Source organism: Eleutherodactylus coqui, chromosome 4 (assembly GCF_035609145.1).
Source record: "Eleutherodactylus coqui strain aEleCoq1 chromosome 4, aEleCoq1.hap1, whole genome shotgun sequence".
Classification (NCBI taxonomy): domain Eukaryota; kingdom Metazoa; phylum Chordata; class Amphibia; order Anura; family Eleutherodactylidae; genus Eleutherodactylus; species Eleutherodactylus coqui.
The window spans coordinates 259,463,141-259,485,647 of record NC_089840.1 but is presented as its reverse complement, the minus strand read 5'-3'; the positions used below and the strand labels follow the sequence as shown (position 1 = coordinate 259,485,647).

Here is a 22,507-nt window from a genome sequence, read left to right as displayed (position 1 = left end):
TGGATCGTGGTGGCAGAGGGGGGGGTAAGTACTGTGTTTTAGCACAGTTGGTGATATAGGGGGAATTTGACCAGTAACTGGACAGCTGTTTTAAGGGGGCTGTTCACACCTCGTCTTGGCCTCCATCCCTAGGTTCAGTCACAGGTTTATGTCTGGGGCAAAAACTACATCTGGGCAGAAACTTGGAAGGGACCACAGGGGTCCGGCATGTTGCTCTCGCCAGCACAAATTCTGGAAATGAATAATGCTGAAACTGACCTTTTCCGTCTCCATTTCAACAATGGGAACCGATGGTTCGTTCATGTTTCCATCTGGATACTGTCCTCGGCGATCTACATGTAGACATGTGACTAAACCTCGGAAAGAGGCCGAAGGTGAGTGTGAACGGCCCCCGAGGCTTGCCCCGACATGCTGCAGGTCTGCTGTAACAATGTGCATTACATGGCTCGTTGCCGGCAGCACCAAGACCTGTTACAATTGGCAAGTCCAGGTTCTGCCTGGCTTCTAGCCGATCTGTGCCTGTGATCATCCGCACTACACACTCATTGTCAAAAAAGATCGAGCCCCTATGAGGAGTTGGCGGGGCAGTTTGTACAGTTTTATTCTACTCCTTCAATAATGATGCTGTTTCTATATCTGTGAAGTAGGACCATCTATTTTGTTGCTGTTCATAAAATTGTTGCAGAATTTCACAATGGGGGGAGTTTTGTTAAAGAGCCGCTTTGTCGAAATAAATCTTTCAACGCCTGCCCCCTTACTTGATTGGTTGTCACACTCTGGAAGTGGTCTCTGTATATCACAGGCTCTTGTCTGATACTTATCAGTTACCATCTTGAGGCTGAGATTTTTTACTTTGTTTCACATCAATCTAATGATGCATTAGCTGAGGTTATACCATTCTGCCTGCTGTGAGGACAGTTTTAATTATTACTCTCTGTGTTCCCCTAAGTAAGCTACAGACTATAAGTATGCAGTCAGGAGGATGAGCTGTGATCTGCTCTATTATACCAGTGTGATCATCATCAGTAACTGATAGGAGTGTCTGCGTTCACCTCTAAATAGTTTCTGTGGTAAATTCTCCCATTTGTGTGACGTTATTATATGAACCTGACTAGAAATTGACTCCATAACCCCAAGCAGATCGGAGCGGGTCACAATTGAGATCCCATGACCATCTGATGAGAAAGGGGTCGGGAGTTTCAGACAGAAAGAAAGAACTAGCCAAGTAAACATTAGCCGACTCATTAATACTGGGTCACAGCTACAGAATGAATGCATGAAAAATAAATTCAAGATGAGAAAAGAAGGAAAAATCCCCAACGCGTTTCCTCCGGCATATACTTGATGCCATTTCCTCAAGGGGCTATGTAGAGCGCTCCAGCTGATGTGGTTAGAGCCAAAGTGATGGATATAGATAAGCAGAGAAACAGCCACCATGGTGACCGGTAGCATATGTGAGGAAACTGCATCATGTACATGGCATTGGAAACGCGTTGAGTCTTTTTCCTCCTCATCTTGAGTTTGCTCATGATTCAAGACCAGAACAGGATCAGTTTTTAGTCAGACCTAGTCTAGCTGGTGTAGGGTGAATTTTTAAGTGCAGCCTCTAACCTTCATGCCATCTCCAATACTTAGGTCTCTGCTGTACCTTTCTAATCGTTGCCAGTTGGCATCCAGTCACCTTGTGGATACCCTCTTATTGCCTATGGTTTGCCGAGGTATTGTCGCCGGGGTCACTATTTGGGGGTGTCCAACGAGTGTACTACACTGCTCTATAGCAAGCCTTTAGCAGTGCCGGTGTACCGTCATCCCAATGTGGTTCTCTGATAGACTTACATCTGTTAAGTAGCAATGGTCAGGAACGTCACCGTACTCCAGCCTAAGTTTTTCTGGGTTTGCTCCACACCCACCCATTATCGATCTAGCGGGCGGTGTTGTGCACCTAATATAGGCACACATGTATAGCCAAACATATAGGCATCAATCAGCATTTGGCTCATTTTAGCAGAGCCCTTCCAAGTCTGTTATCCCTACACCTTGTATATCATTTATTGCTGACCGTTATAAAGGTTTTCACCTCTTGTGATGGTATGCACTACTCTTGTCAATACAAGTGTGCTGACTGTGTGGAGATTCCGGTTGTCCTCCCCAAGGTCCATTATTGGACAAGTGGAGACCCGTCTTTGTGAGTTATGTGGTCTGTTGTGTGTTTGTCGGTCGGCCTAGTTCATACTTTAATAGAACCAATAAGTTATCGTTTTAGACCTTCTCTGTGATAGTGACCTACCCAGAAGAGTTTCTTTGCCTATCTGTGAAATTGTGTTTAAGATCAGTTTGTTTTCGTTCTATTTACCTTGTTTACCCGGCGGCCTTAATGGATGTGTTTTACAAGTAGCTGTAAACGTTACTGCGGCCGTCTTGTACATTCCTCAAGACAAGCTATTTTACAAGTGCGGTTCTGTGTACACAGCTGAGATCTGCCAGTATGCGGCATGTACTCTTCTCACACCATTAGTTTATAACTGATCACATGACCTTGGCATTTTGGGGAAGGTTGCAGCCTATTTGCAGTGCTATGTATTTTGGGGAGATGGATTGTTCTGAAAGAGCATTTGGGGTTCCCTTCCAACTGTGCAGATCCTCCGGTGACAGAGCAGGTATGTGCTGGATCTGGCTCTGCAGTTTGCAGAGGGCCTTAGGCCTCATGTCCACGGGAGAAATGTGGCCCACGCGGATGTGTAACGGGGATTTCCGCAGTGGATGCAGTGCGGATGAACTTAAATTCTCTTTTTTTTTTTCTTTCCATGCGGGAGATCAATGCAGCTATAAGCTCCCACATGCGTGATCCGCACATAAATGGAGCATGTCTTTTTTTTTTTTTTCTTCATGCTCATGATATTTTAAAATCTCTTTAAAATTCCATCCGCGGCTATTTATATAACCGCGGGTGGTCAATGCATTCCTATGGGAAATTTTGCATTCGGTTCACGCATGCAGGTGATCCGCTGCGGATTTGAAAATCTATTTTCCCCGTGAACATTAGACCTTAGTCTCGGCCGTAAGTAGTTTGTTACATGGAAATGTACCTTACAGGTGTTCTTTGCCTATGAGTGGATGCAATGAATGGACTTTGTTCATAAGGGTGCAGTCAAAACCAGATGAGGATCATACGGCTGGGTTCCCACACGGCGTATTCCCAGCGAAAATCTGGTGGTTTGGCTGCAGCGAAAAAACGCAGGTTTTCCGCCGGGAAAACGCTGCTTCAAAACCCGCAGCTGTTTTGAAGTGGCTTGGCCACACGCTTTTCCTTTTGCAGCCTTTGCTGCAATAGACATGCTGCGGCCTGTGAAGCCACGACGGATTCGCCGTTCCGTGGGGACAAGATTTCTGAGAAATCTCGTCCACATGACTAGGCAATTCCGGGATTAGCGGTCACAGGCGGATTCTTCGCGGCGAAATTCCGGACGGAATTTCCGCGGCAAATCCGCCCTGTGTGAACCCAGCCTTAGAGAGCGCAAATAAATGACGCATACAACATCTCCTCCTCTGCTTTGGATCCACTGCTGGTTTTTGCAAAATACCTTAACAAAAACTGCATGTGTAAACGCACGCCCCGACTGACCAACTAATGATTTGTTCTCATCGGTCACCATTTGGTTTAAGCATGCATAAAACTGAATGCCGATCAATTTATGTAATCCGGGTTCATCTGTGAGCGATTGTGTGCTACTGTGAATGGTGGTGGGTGGGCTGGAACAATCCCCGGCCCGCTCTACTTCCATTCACTCAGGAATGACCGTTTCTATGTAAAAGCATAGGAACGATTGCAGCATCCCGTAGGGTGACCCCGGACACAACATATGCTGAGGAGCTAGGAGGGTAAAGTGTTGGCTTGTCACGGCGGCACTTACTAGGCTCCCTCCCGGAGGGACACACGTAGCCAAGGCCAGGGCAGCGCCGGGCCTCTTCCAGACATCCCCGTCATAGGGGTTGCCCAATAAACAGCGTAACGGGTGCAGAGGAACTTGTCACGGGTGACTCCACTGTTCCGATACGCCCCCAGCATGACCATCGGCGGGGTGAATAAATGAGCCACAGGCAATTTAAGCATCTCAGGTCCCCAGGAACAGTCAGGGCCTAGAAAAAACTTGACTGAAAACTTCACTTTAGTAGTACAAGGCATAAATTCAAGAGATACTCTAGTGCAGGTAAAACAGGAGATTTGAGGTCAGGTAGGAAACTCAGGATGACACCGGTCCTGCAGTCCACGTTGTGTTAGGAACCGCTCTTGGAAGGGGAACACTCTAGAGGAGGAAGGGGTTAGTCATTCCACAGACTCTCCGGCAGACAAGTACCTCCACTCAGTGGGACTCGTTCAGATGCTTGAGTGTGAAACAGACAATTGTGTACCTCTGCACTAGGCCTTGACTAACTGAAATTGTGCTCGTCTCACTCTCTCTTTGGGGCTCACTAACAATTTGACCTGCAGACACGCATTTCGGGAAAAGCTCTCCTCTTCTTCCGTCTTCAACACATGAGAGCTGAAGGTGCCCCAAGGGCCTCTGTGTTCTCTAGCAGCCCTAGAAAATGGACAACAAGATGGAAGACCCTTCCTGCTCTCAAGCACTCACACTTATACCTTCTCTCCTACCACGTGACCAGAAAGAATTGTTAGATTTACAGGCAGACAGCTCATATTTTACAGGCATTAACCCATCACTTACTGCAGCTGTGCAATACACACAACAGAAAGACAAGACATTTTGCACAGTGAATCAAGACAAGACATTACAGGTATGACATTATTGAGAGGGCCACTACACGATCATCACTGGGATGAACTGTTGGGTTTTTACACCCAACAGGTCATCCCGTGTAAAAGGGCCCTTACCTTCCTAAACACATGAATGTTTGGCCAAGCCTGAGCACTCAAGTGTGAGAGGCAGCCATGGGAAGCGGTTGTCGAACAAGGGATCACCTGTCCGACAGTTGGTAATGTGTATGGGCAGCCTTACAGACACATGGAAGAGATGTAGTTATAGTCCCCTCTTCCAAAAACCAGAGGAGCTCCATATAGATCCAAATCTCTATATATAGTGTTGCTATACTGGCCTTATCTATGCTTCCAGTAGAACGAGGTCATTAAAGCGGTTGACCCAAGTTATGTTATCCCCTATCCACTTAAGTGGTAGCGCTTTAGTAAACTCCGGCACTGCCATTAAAGTGTATGAAGCACCGGCCCGGCCTCCGCTACATTCATCCAGGAACCAACTGGACCATTGTTCTCAGGATCGGCGTTGGCCGCAGCAGTTGGACCGCCACCGATCATAAAGTTATCGGTCCTATGGATAAACGAGAACTTAATAACTTGGCCCAGCCCCTTTAACTCTCCTCTAATGACGTGTGTAATTGTAGAAATCCGTTTAATGTATTTTATATCACACCTGTGCTTTAAAGCAGTTTGATGGTCCCAGTTTTTGTGTAAGAGCATTAGTGGCCCTTTAATAACTTTTCTCTACTTGAGGCATTGCTACACTGAAGTTTTTACTGTGTGATATAAAGTCTGAGACACATGTTCTCCTAAATTAGGCTTTGGAAACACAGACTATATTCTTGGCACTCAGTATTTACACAGTCTGTCAGCCTCTTGGCCCGTTAGAAGAAGCACAGTCCTGTATTTAGAGACTAAAAATACTCCATGTCTTCGTCTTGCAAGTAAAATAAACCATTTTCTTCCAGTAAGAATGGAAACCATCTATAAATTCAGTCCCAGGGGTCATTCTGGCTGCACATTGGGGTCTTTGTCCTTAACTTGCGTTTTATTAGATTCTGGCAGGTTTCCATCAACAATAATTAGTAATTATAGTTCCCATGCTCTATTAACGAAGCCTGTATTTATGAGTGTTATTTATTACATGGTCAGTCAGGAGTGTAAAAAAGGGAAATTATTCTCTGCCTGCATGTTCATCATTGTGCATTCAGTGCGGTCCCGGATTAGGGAGGTCCTGCATTGTTGTCGGGATACAAATGTAGAAGAATGGGCAGTGAATGGCCACTTTATTACAGACCCCCATCTAGCAATGTGTTGGGCCTCTTTTGGCCTTCAGAGTAGTAAAAAGTTATTGGGCGTCCATCCACAGGTATTAGAGGTCCCAGGAGATGCCAAGAAAACATTGCCGACACTATTACTCCACCATCAAGAGCCTGACCTGCTGACTCAAGACAGCCCACTGGATTCTCGCCTTCGTACTGGTTGTCCGCTGTTATAGCCCAGAAACTATGAATTGTGTGTTTTATAAACGCTCATTAGAGGATCAACTTTGTATTCACTGCAATTTGCTGGACTGTGCAGTGCCTGTTCCTCAGAACGATTCCTGACATCCCCCTCTGACCCCTTTTTGGCAGTTATTACCATCCGCAGGATCCCCCTTCACTGGATGTTTTTTTATCGATCACACCATTCTCTGCATACTCTCCACACTGATGTTCCTGAAAACCCCAGAAGTCTCTTGGATCGCTGAATTTTCCCATCAAATGTGTAATTCACACTGAAACCGATCCACAGTAAAGTTATGTCATTTTATGCTACACTGCGGGGTCACGGGTCTAAAACAAGAAAGCCGGGATCTCTAGTAAAAGGGCCATTTAGGCCAGTTTCACATGGGTGAGGGAAAGATCAGCGCAAGAAAGTTGCGGCAATATCACAGCCTTGTACATGTGATTTTATCGTGTTGGTCATGTGATTTTCCTGTCTGAAAAATCTCATAGCGCTTGCGATAAAATTGCGTTAAAATCACAAGTTAATACTTTGCGATGTGATACAATGGAGGCTCCGTAGGGGAAACATGGGAGATAAAAAAAAAATCGCACTTCGTAGAAAGACAGCATGGCGTGATTTTTTTTCCCCTCGCAACATCAGTGCCTAAGGCCCTCGGATCTTACCCCGGCTGCTGCGCGCGTGCCCATCGCTAAAATGGTGGATGCATGCGCAAAAGCCACGGATTGCCGGGGTAATTTAAAATCTCCTGGCTACCAAATGAAGCCAAGAATGGAAACCGGCGAACACGTGAAAGTAAAAAAAAAATTAGTTTTGCCTTCTGTCACAGATGCGATCCATCAGGGGAGGTGAAATTACTTACCTGAGGCCTCCGGCGATGTCCCCCTGACGAGATCTTCATCCACGGATGTCTCCCCAGCTTTGGTGCATGCACATGTCGCCAAAATGGCGGACGTAGGCACAGAAGCTGGGGAGGGCCCAGGAAAAATAAAATCTTCTGCCTAATAAAGGTAGCCAAGAGCCTGGAGCAGTGACCGTGGGCCGCGGTGAGCGGTTCCCGATCACGTGGTCACGGTAATCCAACGGATAATAGCGATCACATAAGAGTTAAAAAAACAGAAGTGTAATGCTCTTTTTGGTTTGGGCCCCATTGTGCATACGGACATAAGATTAGGGCCACAATGGGTATGTTTCTGAACATGGGGCAAACGGGGGGGATCCATTTTGGGGTGAAAGTCTTCATTCCTATGTGTGCTGTACGAAAAAAATTGTTTTTAAAATGACACGATTGCCCAAAAAAAATTAATTGTAATTTTTTTCCTTCTGCTTTGCTTAGATTCATTCAAAAACTGAGTGGTCAAAATGCGCAGTACACCCCTAGATGAATTCGTTAAGGGGTCTTAGTTTTCAGAATGGGGTCATTTGTGGGTGTTCTCCACCGTTTTGGCCGCTCAAGGGCTCTACAAGTGGGTAATGGGGTCTTAATCATCTTCAAGCAAAATGTCTGTTCTGAAAGCCACCGGCGGTTCGGTTTGGGGCCCGTTGTGCATACGGACATAAGATTAGGGCCACAATGGGTATGTTTCTGAACACGGGACAAGTGGGGGGGATCCATTTTGGGGTGAAAGTCTTCATTCCTATGTGTGCTGTACGAAAAAAAATGTTTTTAAAATGACATGATTGCCAAAAAAAATTTAATTGTAATTTTTTCCTTCTGCTTTGCTTAGATTCATTCAAAAACTATGGGGTCAAAATGTGCAGTACACCCCTAGATGAATTCGTTAAGGGGTCTAGTTTTCAGAATGGGGTTATCTGTGGGGGTTCTCCACCGTTTTGGCTGCTTTAAGGGTTCTACAAGTGGGTAAAGAGGTCTTAATCACCTTCAAGCAAAATGTCTGTTCTGAAAGCCTCCAGCTAGTCATTTCGGTTTGTGCCCCGTTGTGCATATAGACATAAGATTAGGGCCACAATGGGTATGTTTCTGAACACGGGACAGACAGTCATATCTATTTTGGGGTGCAAATCCTCATTTTCAGGTGCACTATAGAAAAAAGAAAACTGCCTTTTAAAATGACACATTTGCAAAAATATGAAATGTTATTTTTTCTCCTCTAAATTGCATTAACTCCTGGGGGAAAAAAACGTGGGATCAAAATACTCCTGACCCCCTTCAGTGAATACATTAAGGGTGTAGTTTTTAAAATGGGCTCATGTGTGGGGGTATCTATCATTCTGACACCTAGGAGCCTTTGCAATCTTGGCTTGGTGTAGGAAAACAAAGTGTTTCTCAAAATGTTGATAAATAATGTTTAATTTGTACGTCTCCTAAATGGTTAAATAAAAACTAAAGTTTTTCAAATGTGCATTCCGAGTGAAGTAAACAGATGGAAATATATATCTTATCAAAAATATGTGCAGTATGTTTGCACATATTTGAGATATTGCAGCTGAAAATGTGAAAGAAAATGACACTTTTTCCAAATTTTCCCAATTTTGGCGCTTTTAATAAAATGTGCACATTTTATCGGTCTATTTTTACCACCTACATGAAGCACAATATGTGGCGAAAAAAACAATGTCAGAATCACTGGGATATGCAAAACCTTTACGGAGTTATTCTATGTCAAAGTGGCACATGTCAGATTTCCAAAATTTGGCTCCGTCACTAAGGCGCAAACAGGCTCTGTCACTAAGGGGTTAAAATGGAAATAAGAAAATAGAAGTGACATATAAAGCCTCTGTAAATCCTTCTGCTCACGTCTCTTTTTCAGCATTTACAAGGTGGTGGTGCCTCTTCAGTGAATGTGACTCGGTGGTTAGCTCTGTTGCCTTGCAATGCTGGGGTCCTGGGTTCAAATCTCATCAAGGGCTTTGACATTGCCCTCCTTCAGATTTGAACTTTCAACTTCAGCACTGCAAGACAGCCTGGTCCTTAAGGGGTTAAACAACTGTTGAAAAACACTGAATGAAAAGTAAGCGTGTGAAGAAGCCCTTAAAGTTCCTTAGAGGAGGGGCAGTAGGCGTGTACAGCTTATGGATTGGGAGCCTCCATCAACCTTACAAGTCAGAAAATGACCTGTTAGAAACTTGATGTAAATACATAAAAAAACTACTTTAGGGTCTTTTTTTGTTTATTTTGATGTCAGTATATGCAATTTAAATCTTGCAATTGTCACACTGACCACTAAGCCTAACAGTAGCTTGATTTGTCCTGTTCTGTTTACGCAGTCATGCTGTCATCACAGCCAGGATTACAGTGACAAAAGCAACACCTATACATAGCTAACACAGGAGCCATAATTCACAATGGGTGATGGTCACAGCTCACCTCCTCCCCTCCCTGCACAGGCAGGATTAGACTAAGATGAGACACCTATATATAGCTAACGCAGGAGCCATCATTCACAATGGGTGATGGTCACAGCTCACCTCCTCACCTCCCTGCACAGGCAGGATTACACTAAGCTCGTATCACTCTCCCATAGAAATCAACAGGTCAGCCCTTGTCCATTCTGTATATAGCCCATGAGGCGCTCTAAATGCTGTTAACTGCAAATCGGACAAGATGGCTACCATAGTCTTATACAGACCATAGAATAAAACATCTGCACTCAGAAAATAAAAATGATCAGAAAAAATTGAAAATGGTTCCCTGTGAGTTTTAAAAATATAGGTGATCTGACCCTATGCCTAAGCATCTAGGGAGACGGATGTATAGACCAGTGATGGCGAACCTTTTAGAGACGGAGTGCCCAAACTGCAACCCAAAACCCACATATTTATCGCAAAGTGCGAACAAGTCAGGGGGCGGGGCTTATCACAACATATGATTTTTACCCCCATTGTTCTGAAAAGGACAGGGCAGCTTCAAAATAGACCGGGTGCAGATTTTGACTGCTTTTTGAATGCGGAAATACTGCAGAATGTCCTCAGCCGAAATTTCTGTGCGACACCCCACAGCGGCCCCCAGTAGTGACAGCGACACCCCACAGCGGCCCCCAGTGGTGACAGCGACACCCCACAGCGGCCCCCAGTGGTGACAGCGACACCCCACAGCGGCCCCCAGTGGTGACAGCGACACCCCACAGCGGCCCCCAGTGGTGACAGCGACACCCCACAGCGGCCCCCAGTGGTGACAGCGACACCCCACAGCGGCCCCCAGTGGTGACAGCGACACCCCACAGCGGCCCCCAGTGGTGACAGCGACACCCCACAGCGGCCCCCAGTAGTGACAGCGACACCCCACAGCGGCCCCCAGTAGTGACAGCGACACCCCAAACCCATATACTTACCCTCTCCTTCTCGTGGAAGCTCCGCTCCTCCTTCGCTCGGCGTTGCTGCTGGCACTGATCACAGGTGCACACTGACGTCAGTGTGCTGCCGGACACCTCCCCCTGCTCTCATGGAACCAAGTAGTAGGAGACGACAGGGGGAGGGGGGAGGAGGATCCTGGCTGCACACTGACGTCACAATGTGGCCGGCATCAGCGCCGCTGAGTGAATGCCAGCAGGGGTGCTGCAGCCCCTGTCGGTATTCACAATGGGTAGGGGGCCGATGGCGGCGTGTGCCAGCAGGGAGGGCCCTGCGTGCCACCTCTGGCATACGTGCCATAGGTTCGCCACCACTGGTATAGTCCTTCATTGTTTTGCGTTGCCTCCAGTATATAATTCCAGAAGCGCCCCATCGCTTGTATACACTTGTACTGCTACAATCTCAGGTTTGGCGCTGTATCTGTACACTGATATCCTCCGCCTGCGATTCATTAGGATCATTATTTCAGTCTAATTAACAATTTGGTTTTGCTTCCTAATCTCCCTTATAGAACAGATTTAAGTGACTTGGAAACGCGGTTAATAAAAATTAAACCTTTTTCCCTTAATAAGGTGTCACAATCCGCTCTTCCCCTCCAGGAATTATGCCTGTTTTACTAACAGAAAGGTGAAGTTAATTTTTAGTAGATTAATGAGATCCCTGTAATATTTTTAGTTGAGTCTGGTTGTGTTAATTGGCCATTAATTGAAAAAGGGAATTGCAGCTGATTTATCGCAGGCCTTCACCCCACCGTGGATTGTAATTGGCTTCACTAAATGCCGGCATCTTCCCAGAACCGGAGGAGTCTTGGATGCCTCCTTACTACAGCAGCGCCTGTGGAAATGCTGGATATATACAGTATATAGAACGTAATTCAAGTGTCTTGCTTTGTTCACCAGAAGGGGGCGCTGTGCTACCAGAATTCACAGGGTTTGTAGTTCTCTTCTGGGGTCATAAACGGCCATTATAGCCATCCTATTATAATGAGGTATTGTTGGGCGTTTGCAAACAGGTTCGGGATATTTGGGCCAAGGATAGAAGACTGGAAATAAACTGCACATCGAAGAATATTTTGTGCCATTTTTAGGATCTCGGGTGCGTCTGCATCATGAAGTCCTGTCCATATAAAGGATATTAGCAGGCGGAGCCGATCCATATGTGCTTTGTCATGGTTTTACTGGGATTACAGTAGTCGCTGCACTACTTTTGAGTAAAAATCTGCACTAAATGGTGTGAAATTTGACTGTTTTTGATTTTAAAAAATGCTATTGGAAGACAGCATTCCTGCAAGTCAATGTTAGACTCTTTATACAAGCCTTGTAACAATGACTTGCAGGAATGCTGCCTTCCAATAGGTTGCGCTGCAGAGGTATTGTTCTATCTCCCTTATTTGCATATTACCCAGAGGATCATGCATGACCTTAAGTCTCCTCGCTCACTGCTCTCCCCAAGGAGAAAAGATAGCATTCCTTTTCCTTACGAGAACTCCCTAGCGTGTACAGTACAAGTCAGGTGACCTGGATTTACCTATCCCTGCAGTGCAGAAGAGTTCCCTGTGGAATTGATATATGAATTTTAAATCCGCAGCATAGCAATTGTTTGCTTCAGATTTGAGTGCGGATTACACCCTTTGCAAGGCCGCAAACCCGCAGTGAATACAGTCCATGCTGACCACCTACCTTAAGGACTCGCTTACACGGGCGCATGGCCTAAAAGCCCAGTGACTTATATGGGGCCATTCAGACATGCCTTTATTTTCCCAGCATGGCCTGTTTTGGCGCACATTATAGGCCTTGGGGGGTTAAAATACACAGTAAATATGGATGTTGAATTACTTTTTAACTATGTAAAAAATACATGCGTAATACGCAGCCCCCATAAGTGAGCCCTAAGGGGTACAAGTGTTGTACAGAGCCATTAGAGGACTGCCATAGAGATACTCGGGGGCGCCTCTGTGCCTCCGTGTGAAAGATGGGGGAAAGTTGTTTTTTTTTTGTTTTGTTTTTGTTTCCTTTTTTTGTCTGTTTTCTGGCCGTATATGTGGACCGTAACAGATGACCGTACAACCACATATCAGGATTTCATCAGGATTTTCCTCATTTTGCCATCACTGTTTTTATTTTCTACTGGGAAAAACTGATCTGTATTTGCCCAATAGCAAATAATACCAAAACGAAGGCAAAAACAGACCAAAATAGGTCTTGCTGCTTTTTTAACCCCTTAAGGACCAAGCTGTTTTGTACCTTAAGGACCAGACACTTTTTAGGGATTTTACCCATGTGGCGGTTTTACTGCTCTATTTTTTTTTTCCTTTGCTGTGTTTTTTTTTACCGTGACATATAGGACTATTTTTTTTTTATTTTTTTTTTAGATCTTTTTCACTGACTTTTTTCCCGTTTTTTTTTTTTTTGTTTTATTGGGGGGAAAAAACTAAAAAAAATCATATTTTTTTAACATTTAAAATTTTTTTTTAACTTATTTTTATATTTGCACTAAAATAAAGTACAGGAATGGGTTCCTCTATTTGCTTCGGACGTTTTGATATATAGTATGTATGGTTTTGGTTTACAGGGCGCATACGGCGACGGTTTTTGTTGGCGTCTGCTTTGTGTTATTCTCCTTCTTATGTATGTATTGTTGTTTTATTCTGCTGTTTTGTCTTACTGATGTATGTAATTATGTTTTTTACTATCTATGTCCCCCATGACGTCACATAAGACCTCTGGGGGACATTCATATATATGTTTTTTCTTTATTTGACACTTTCCCACTGTAGCTGGGGCGTCCATAGGAGCCCTAGTTACAGGGGAAAGCAACCCCTGTGGTGACATTAGTCACTTGCAGAGCTGCCAGGCAGAGAATCCCAGGAGGTCACATGACCACCCGAGGCTCCCATAGTGAAAGTACATGTTACTTTCACTTTGCCCATACAGTGCTCATTGAGCACTGTATATCGGGGAAGCAGAAGGCAGGAAGAGTTAAAAACCCCTCTTGCCTTCTGCTCTGGGTTATCAGCTGTCACTAACAGCTGATAACCCGTTCCTGCTTCTGACTGATTGCAGAGGCAGGAGACTTAAAGCACCGCCATAATTTTACTAGCGGCGGTGCTCTAAGCCCAGGACCAGCCGCCGTAAATTTACAGTGGCTGGTCCTAAACGGGTTAAAAAACAGGCATGAAATGTGCGGCCGTGTGAATAGATACGTAAATGTATATAGTCCAGAAAATGCAGACCAAATACGGAGTTAAAATACGCTAGTCTGAAAGCGACCTAAATAGAAAAGCGTAAAGCGTCAAGTATGGAGGTATTCTCCTCCGAAGGCTTTGTCTCCACAGCGGAGCCTCTGCACAGTATATATGGTGCCTGCCGGAGTCTTTGTGGTGGCACGGGGCAGCTCTGAGCCCTGACACAGTCATCAGCTGGGTGCTAGCCACATGTTTGTGGTCAAAAGTGCGCCAAACTTGGCAGAAAGGGTTTATTGCAGTTTTTGTAAATAGAACATACAGTCCCAAAACCGCAGGATATTCCCATTTTATGTGACCCAGGTCCTAGTATTTTCAAACAGTGAAAAACCACCCTTTAATCCCCAGTGTGCGCCTAAGGGGGGGCAGTCACATGGGAAGAAGTGGATTCCAAAAGTACAATATAAATAAAGTGAAGAATTTTTTTGTTTCGACTGAACTTTATTCAAGTAGCAGCTGGAAAAAACACACTTCTTTTTTTCCTTGCTATGGAGATCCGCTGCCTACACACAAGCGCAATTCGATTCACTCGCAGAGGAAAAATCACAAAACGCTCTATTTTCATGTTGGCTCTGCACAAACGGCTTCCATTGACGTCAATGGAAGCTGTCTGACCCGCTCCCCATCCGCAATGAACATTGCGGAAAGGTCATCAATTGCACGTCATTGTCTTGCGACGGTGCGGGGGAAAAAAAATCTATACTGCACATGTGCGACGGCGAGAAATTGGTAAAAGACGGTGAACCTCAATTGTGTTGTCATTTTAGGTCCCATCAATGTACTTTCACAGATTTCGAATCACGAGCCTTTCCAGATTTTGCCCACATGGTGGCAGCAGATCTCCATCTTGTCTAGTTTTTATGGTATCCTGAGTCTTGTGTGAAAGTTTTGGAATGAGTTTAGATCTTAAGGAGGAGGATACCTTGTTGTGGGTTTCATCTCTTCTAGTTCTCATCTAACTCTTCATACTCTGGTTTTCCCGTTGAGTCTTTTAGAAATGGAACTTGCAATTTTTTTATTTAAAAATTACAAATAACCACTTTTCATGCGGTTCGACCCGCACATTGTGCAGGGGTTTGTACTGATTACAGTGCGACTTGTTCCTATAGGGAAACCTTTATATTAAGGTCATTCTGTAGCTACAAACGTGTCCATCTGTGCTTCTCGGGACCACTGGCACGCGGGTTTCTCGCCCATAAAGATAGCGGTGTGCCCCCAGCTAAGCTGAGGAAGGGGTCTGACCTGAAACGCATTCTATCTGCTGGGCAATAAATAAGAGGTTGGGCTAAAAACACATTTTGCCTTGATATTTGTGCGGTCTGAAGTTACCAGATCCTTTTTGCTCTCCCCTGTCTGTAGCTTATGCACAAGCCTTTCCGAAGTGGATGCAGCGTACGATTCTGGACTGGCAGCACCTCCGCCGTCTTGTTTTACCATTCCAATAGTCAATTGGCTGTAAGGCCTGTATACCTTAGGCCGGGCTCACACGAGCATATGCTCACGGCGTATTAGGAGCGCAGGTTTTGCACGTGTAATATGCAGTACCTATTCCCATAAGCTCCCCTGTTGTCACTCACATACATTGCGCGAAATAAATGTGCAAAAAAAATTGCAGTATGTTCTATCTCTGTGCGTATTACACTCATATCCACCGCAAGAAGCTGCGTGCTGCCAATCGCCGTGCACAAAGTACAGACGTCATTGCATACTTGCATTACAAACTCCCTATAGAACAAAATCAGGGTTCTCAAGGCAGAAGCTCACCTCCATCACACATAGTCCAGCTCACAGAGCATTGTCTAGACATGCCATCATATTCACTTCTCATTCACTGACTGACAGCAAACAAATCCTTTAAAAGAGTGAGAATTCAATTACAGTGGTGCCTTGGGTTAAGAGTTTAATTTGTTTAGTGACGGAGCTCTTAACCCAAAACACTCGTAAGTCAAATCAATTTTCCCTATTGAAATGAATGGAAAAGCCATTAATCCGTTCCGGAACGCGAAGCTCCACTACTGATTCCAATGGGGATGGTGTTACCCCATGGAAAGCAATAGGACGCCGTCACCCTCGCAGTGATTTTCGGGGAAGGGCTTTAAATATAAGCCCTTCCCTGAAAATCATCCCTAGCTGTAGTAAAAAAAATACATATTCACCTGTCTGCCGGGCTCAGGCGCGTGTAGCCGCCGCTTGTTCTCCCTGCACTGCTCTGAAGCTTTTCAGCAGGTGGGGATTAAAAATGCAGGGAGAACAAGTGGCGACTAGACGCGCCTGAGCCCCGGCAGCAGCGGACAGGTGAGTATATATTTTTTACCACAGCTAGTGATGATTTTCAGGGAAGGGCTTATATTTAAAGTCCTTCCCCAAAAATCACTGCAGGAGTTGCCGACAGGCCATTGCTTTCAATGGGGCGACTGTTTAGTCATGAGTTTAAATGCCTTGTCAAGTCAGTAGGTGATACTTACCTGCTAATTACTTTCCTTATATCTTGCTGCTTCTTAGCTTAGCCCCATTGGGACAGAGCTGAGATCAGTGACTACTATGGGTAGTCTGAGACGCGCCTCCTGTCCTGTCTTTGGCTCAGACTGCTGTTCTCTCCCTTCTCCCTGTAGGTCTGCTGTCTCCTATAGGGTGCTGTGTATAAACACAAGTCTATCGCAGGCTCATCGGGAAGTCTGTGTGTAGAGAGAGAGTTTCTAGTACAGCAAGAGCAAAATATCACTAAACTATCAGTGAGGGGAAAAAATATCAGGGCACTGCTGCATATAGACGAGGTAAATGAGCCTTTGCACTGACAAGCCTGAAGGGTCGCTTTAAATTAAAAACCGAAAACCCCTTTAAAACTTCCTTCAGGCAGTTTTTGCTTTTCTTCACATAGACTTCTCTAGATTTAAAAAAAAAGTGAACACTCCAGTAAAAAAAAAGCTAGAGCCGAGAGTATGCTAGAATTTTCAAAAAACACCAAGAACCGCAAAACACAACAAAAGTGAAAAAGAAAATTGCCATTAAAAATAAACCCTCAGTGTTTTCTGGGCTTTTCATACTTTACTGTTGGTCTACACTTAGCAGCTGGATGTAGTAGCTTTTTGCCACAGGGGAAAAAAACAGAAAACCTTCAAAAAGTAGTGTTTTGGGGGGAAAAAAGTGTATGACTGTACCCCAAGTCTGGTCTTTAACGTGTCCATATCAGGGCCTTAATGCTGTCTTTTTTTTTAAAAAGTTGTCCATTTTGGACAAACTTTGTTAGAAGTTTCCTGTCTGCACCGCTTTTCACTCTCCTTAATGGGCTGCCTGCAGTTTCAGCTGCATTACCAGATATAATCTGTTTTTTAGATTTGGGGGACAAATACCAACCCTGGGGAACTTGGATATGTTATGACCTATCCACAGGATATCCCATAATGTCTGATGGGTGCAGGTCCTACCGTTCTCTCTACTTGTATAAGACTCAGAAAATTGCTAGACTGCCTCTGTGACTCCCATAGAAGTGAAAGGAGAGAGCTGTGCACATGTGCTGCCACCTCTCCATTTATTGTCCAGAAGCTGCCTCATTCGGTGGAACAGGACTTGGGGAACCCCCGTTCTGTATATATTGGTATAGGCCACAAATTTAACCCTTTCCAATCCCATCTGACGTCTTAAGACATTATGATTTAAGGCTGTACAGCTCCGATGTTGGAAGACGTCCGTTGGGGTTCTCTTACTGTATATTTTCAGCCTCTCTGCTGTCAGAGCCTATCCAACGTGTCACCTCATGCAGTACTGGCTTTACCCAGCAGATAGCGCCGTTGTATAACGGCAGAAAAAGAGTAAGACCCCTAGGAAAACCAGGATACAAATTGGATTGGAAAGGGTTAACTGTCTAAGATGGGAATACTCCGAATTGGTCATCAGTTGTTAGTTGCCAGTGGCCCATCGCTTGGGTTCCCTGGCAATCTGATCGCCCGGCCTTCTGTTGGTGCAGAGAGGCTGGATGTTGTCAGAGTGGGCTTCACTCCCATTGAAATCAGTGCATGCACTGCCTCAAAGTACCAGTAATGTAATATGAGGCTTCAGTTCCCATTGATTTCAATGGAAGTGAAGCTTCCGTCTCCAACCCGCCCCGATGACGACATGTGGCCCGCTGCCCTGAGGGCAGACCGGATGATCAGCTGTTCGCCGGAGATCCCAAGTGGTGGGTCCCACCAGTGAACTATCCTCAGGAGTCTTTTGCCCGGAAAGCCCCTCAGATTTGTGGGAAAAGGATGTGAGATAAACTGAGGATTTGGCAATGGGTATTGGGTTAGGCTGAGTGGGGGCGGTGCGTGACCGGCAGTTCTCTTCAGTGCTCTGTCCCATGTGCCCTTCCGTCAGGCCTTGTATTTGTTGCAACAGTCTATCATTGTTTTTTCCCCCAGAGTATTTCTTTAAAACGACTTAACGATTTTCCAGAACTGAACACGTCAGAAACCTGTAGTTGTTGCGGTTTTATTTTTTAATTTAGATGGAAATGCCCTTAAATAATCCAGTCCATGACATATTGAAATATGAAAGTTCACTTAATCTACTGAGCAAATTCTTTTGAAAATAGCACTCACTCCATCAAGGCAATACTAGATCATTGTTTGGTATGCCACGGATAAGCACTGCTGAGAAAGGCTTGCCCAAAATCTGACATTAATTGCTGGAGACTTAATGAAATACACTTTAAAGAACCTCCTAATGCGTTGGCCTAAAGGATTTTAATTGAATCATAAATAAGAGTTGGATGACTGGATGCAGTATATATATCTGGATACTGTTTGCTTATTCTAGATAATGACTTTATTGATGTTTGAAAACAATTCTGCCGCGGGTTATTGGCATCGCAGTAACCCTTTCAATGTCAGAACATGGGCCATGGAAGAAGGGGGAATTATAGCGCATTGTCCGCCATGTTAGATTCTTGTATATAAAGTTTGACTTCTGTATAAGAAGTTGTGTCTCTTATTCTTTGGTGAAGTATAAACAATATTTTACTCTCCGGCTCTGTCCCCCTCTATCTTGGCTACTGTTTAGAATGGAGGCCACAATACTCTACCAGAACCATTGAACGATGGATGCCAGTGGTGTCCCAGCAGACCCCGTTAAGTTATAATGTGGTACTTTGGGGTTCATTAAGGTCTAACTGAGTTTAAGGTTATATTTCTGGTGGGGAAATTAGTTCTGCATTGAACTCTTCCCACTCCTCCCCAATCAAATATGTCGAAGATGTGAGCAGAACTTAAACCCTTTCTCTAAAGCTCATGCCTAGAAGTTCTATTCATATTTTTCTTGGGTTACCTCTGTCTAGGGTGGTGAAACAAAAAAACACTAGGCCTCATGCAACTGTGTCAATAGTCAATGAAATGAGCCTTGTGTGGTGCAGAGTTTTAAGGCAACAGAAATGCAGTCCTAAGCTCTTGAGGGTTGCAAGTTCAATCACCACATGGGTCAGGTAGCCGACTCAAGGTTGACTCAGCCTTCCATCCTTTCAAGGTTGGTAAAAGGAGTATCCAGTTTGGTGGGGGGGGGGGGGGGGGGTGATAAATTACTTGAAAGTGCTGCGCAATAAGTTGGCGCTATACAAATAAGATTTATTTTATTTTAAACAAGAGTGCTGTGGTTCTTCGGAACAGAGAATGACTTTGTTAGAAGCCGGCAGGTGTAACGTGTTTCAAGGATGAGATTTTTTTCCTCAGATCTGACCTTCAGCAACGTTTTCATACCACTGGCCACCGGTGGTTATGCTCTTAAAACACTGAGACTAAGATGATACCTGATTTTCTGTCTGATGAAGAGGTCTCTGCCTCGAAACGTGTTATACCTCCTTGTTTTTAATAGTTGTTCTTTGTTCCTAATTGCCACCAACACACCTCCTTTTCATCAACTACCCACAGCTGTTAGGTTACACCAGATCCCTAACGGCAGCATCTACAGTTAAGGCCCTTATACACAGGCCGAGCATCTTTCAGATTCTTGATCGATCGCGGGAATCTGAATAATTGTTCAGTGTAAATGCCTGCATGATCTGAACAAGGATCGGTCCATCGGCTCATGAATGATCCCTTGTTTTCTGTGAATGGAGGTAGGCAGCCGGTACGATCTCCGGCCCGCTCCACCTCCATTCACTAAGCAATGATCGCTACTGTGTGAAAGCACAGGAGCAACTATCACTGGGGTGGCTGTCAGACACATCTGCACCCGATAATCGTCCCGAGTAAAAGGACCTGTAATGATCTCCAAGCCCTTGCACCTCCACTTCAGCTTCCATCTCTTTGCTCTGCCATTTTTTTCTTCATTTAACTAAACTTCTGGGGCAACAATATGTAAGGTGGTAAATATGGCCGCTTTAGCAGCTCCACTGCAGTTGTCTAGACTTCAGAACTACAAATACCACGATGCTTCTGTTTTCTGGGTGTCCCTCAAAACAGCAGTGTTGTGGTTTAGTGGTTAGCAATGTTGGCTTGTAGCATTGGGTTCCATCTTGAACATGAGCAACATTGGCGTGGAGTTTGTGGTTTCTGTCCATATTAGTGTGGATTCCTTCTTTATTTCAAAAATGTCAGCTTTTTGTATATCAGGCCCTCATATAAGTTTAGAGATGGGGAAATTAGATTACAAGCGTCATTGGAAATGAGGACAGATATGAAGCCTGACAGCCTGTATGACTTTGTGGACTATGTTGACTCTATCAGCAATGATAAAGAGTTTGTACCAGGATTTCAAGTTATCCCCTATCCACAGTACTTGCTGATCTGTGAGAGTTTTACCACTGAGACCTCTGCCGATCTCAAGAGCATGGGTCTCCTGTACCTCTCTGCCCATCACTGTGGGGTTGCTTCTTTTCCCGCTAGGCAAGTATGTGTGATCGGCGATCTGTTCATTTCAATGGAGCTGACTCAAATGTCCGAGTACTCTACAGCAGTTCTATTGAGAGTGAATGGAGCAATGGTTGCTACATTCAGTTTCCTTATTACGGCGGGTGCAGTAAAACCCACATTGAGGGGGGCATGGGAACCCCCATTTTGGGGATCGGTGGGAGTGTCTGCTGTGAGACACCCACAATCGGCAAGTTATGCCCCCTGTGGATGGGAGGTAACTTGTGATCCTAGTATAACCTCTTAAATAACCAATCAACCACACTTGCCATTCAGTGCTTTGAGGAAGCTGGTCAATAATCCATGTAGGAGTTTGTAATGACATCCATATTGGTTTTAATCCGCTTTAATCAGAAACCGATATATTTAAGACTTTGGATGTATAGATTTGCTAAAGCGGCTATGCAGGCGGGAAAATAATGTTTGAAGTCAGCTCAGCTTGGTTGCAAAACATAAGTTAAGTCGCCTCACCTGATCTACGGTTGCTTCCTACTGCAGCCAATAACTGGTTCACTGGTCCAGTGACGAGCTGCAGCAGTCACATGTCCCAAGTTGGGATGTCCTCACTACCGTAGCAGGAAGTGGAGAGCAGTGGCGGACCACCGGAGGGGGAACAGTGGGGGACTACCGTAGGTGATTGTCTGCTAGCAATCTGAGCTGGCTATATCATTTGTTTTCAGTCTGGATAACCCCATTAACACGTTGGCAGAGGGGCTCACACACAAGACTCATTTTATGAGGATACAGAATTCTCTCTTGGTGCTTTCTGGATTTATCCGGCTATCATTTGGACATAAGATATATACAATGTGTATTGTAGGGTTATTTTTGCACCTGGAAGATAAGGATTTGGAAATATATACATGTATTTAACCAAAAATGTAAATCTAACCTTTAAAGGCCATCCGGGAGTCTATTGATCACTGTGCTAACTGCACAGAAGTAATGGGTCTCATTTATATGGTCACATTGAAGCGTATAGAAAAAACATTATTTATCTCCTCCAAGGCATCGATAGGAGGACATGGCGTTAATGACTTTCCTAGGCTCCTGCATCCAAAATGGCTAAATGAGGAAGTAGTATAAATTTTTCACTGTTTTTAGTAGTTATCTTGTTTTAGTGCTGCAGTTAAAAGGGCACTAACTTATTCTTATCTACTAGCTTAAAAAAGGTTGTTTCTTTCTCACTGTAAATCACGCTTCAAGTGGCTTCCACTAGGGGTCTCCTTCAACTTCTGTGCAATTAACTATCTGTTGTTGGGTGCAGAGTTTCTGTAGTAACAAGGATACAGGGGCGTTACCTTAGTAATGGGGGAAGGAGCTATCCCTACAAGGGTGCTCCTGTGTACTCAGATGCTACAGGTGGACAGATCTACAGGCACTGTGATAATGAGCTGTACAATCTCTGCCTCTCCTGGTGGTGGGTGGGTATATGTGTGTACATACACAGAATTCTTGAATCATCCTCAGAGAGCAGAGGGGTGAACATTCAGATACTGCCCCCTGCTGATAGGGCAGCAAACTGTGCAATGAAACATGGAAAGTTAGAGCAAGGAAGTGCAGGACAAGGAACTACTGGCATTATACCTCTTACTCGCCCCTGAATGAGAGTGGATTGCAAACAGGGCAAAAAAAAAATGGGAAAGCTCACGTGATAATCCTAACCTTCAGTTATGAAACAGGATTCAAACAGCAAATGAAAGGGTAAGGAAAAGCTGGAATATTTTAGAAAACTTGTTTAAAATTCAGATACGCTTTAATCCTAGTTTGTGTCTTTATGTGCTCAGTGGAACTTGAGTG

The 22,507-nt window shown here is 44.7% G+C and overlaps 1 protein-coding gene across 4 annotated transcripts in view; it reads left to right on the top strand.

Annotated features, from left to right (window-relative positions):
- INPP5A (inositol polyphosphate-5-phosphatase A) overlaps positions 1-22,507 on the top strand; it is a 401,166-nt gene that overhangs the window by 153,643 nt on the left and 225,016 nt on the right. The window lies entirely within an intron of this gene.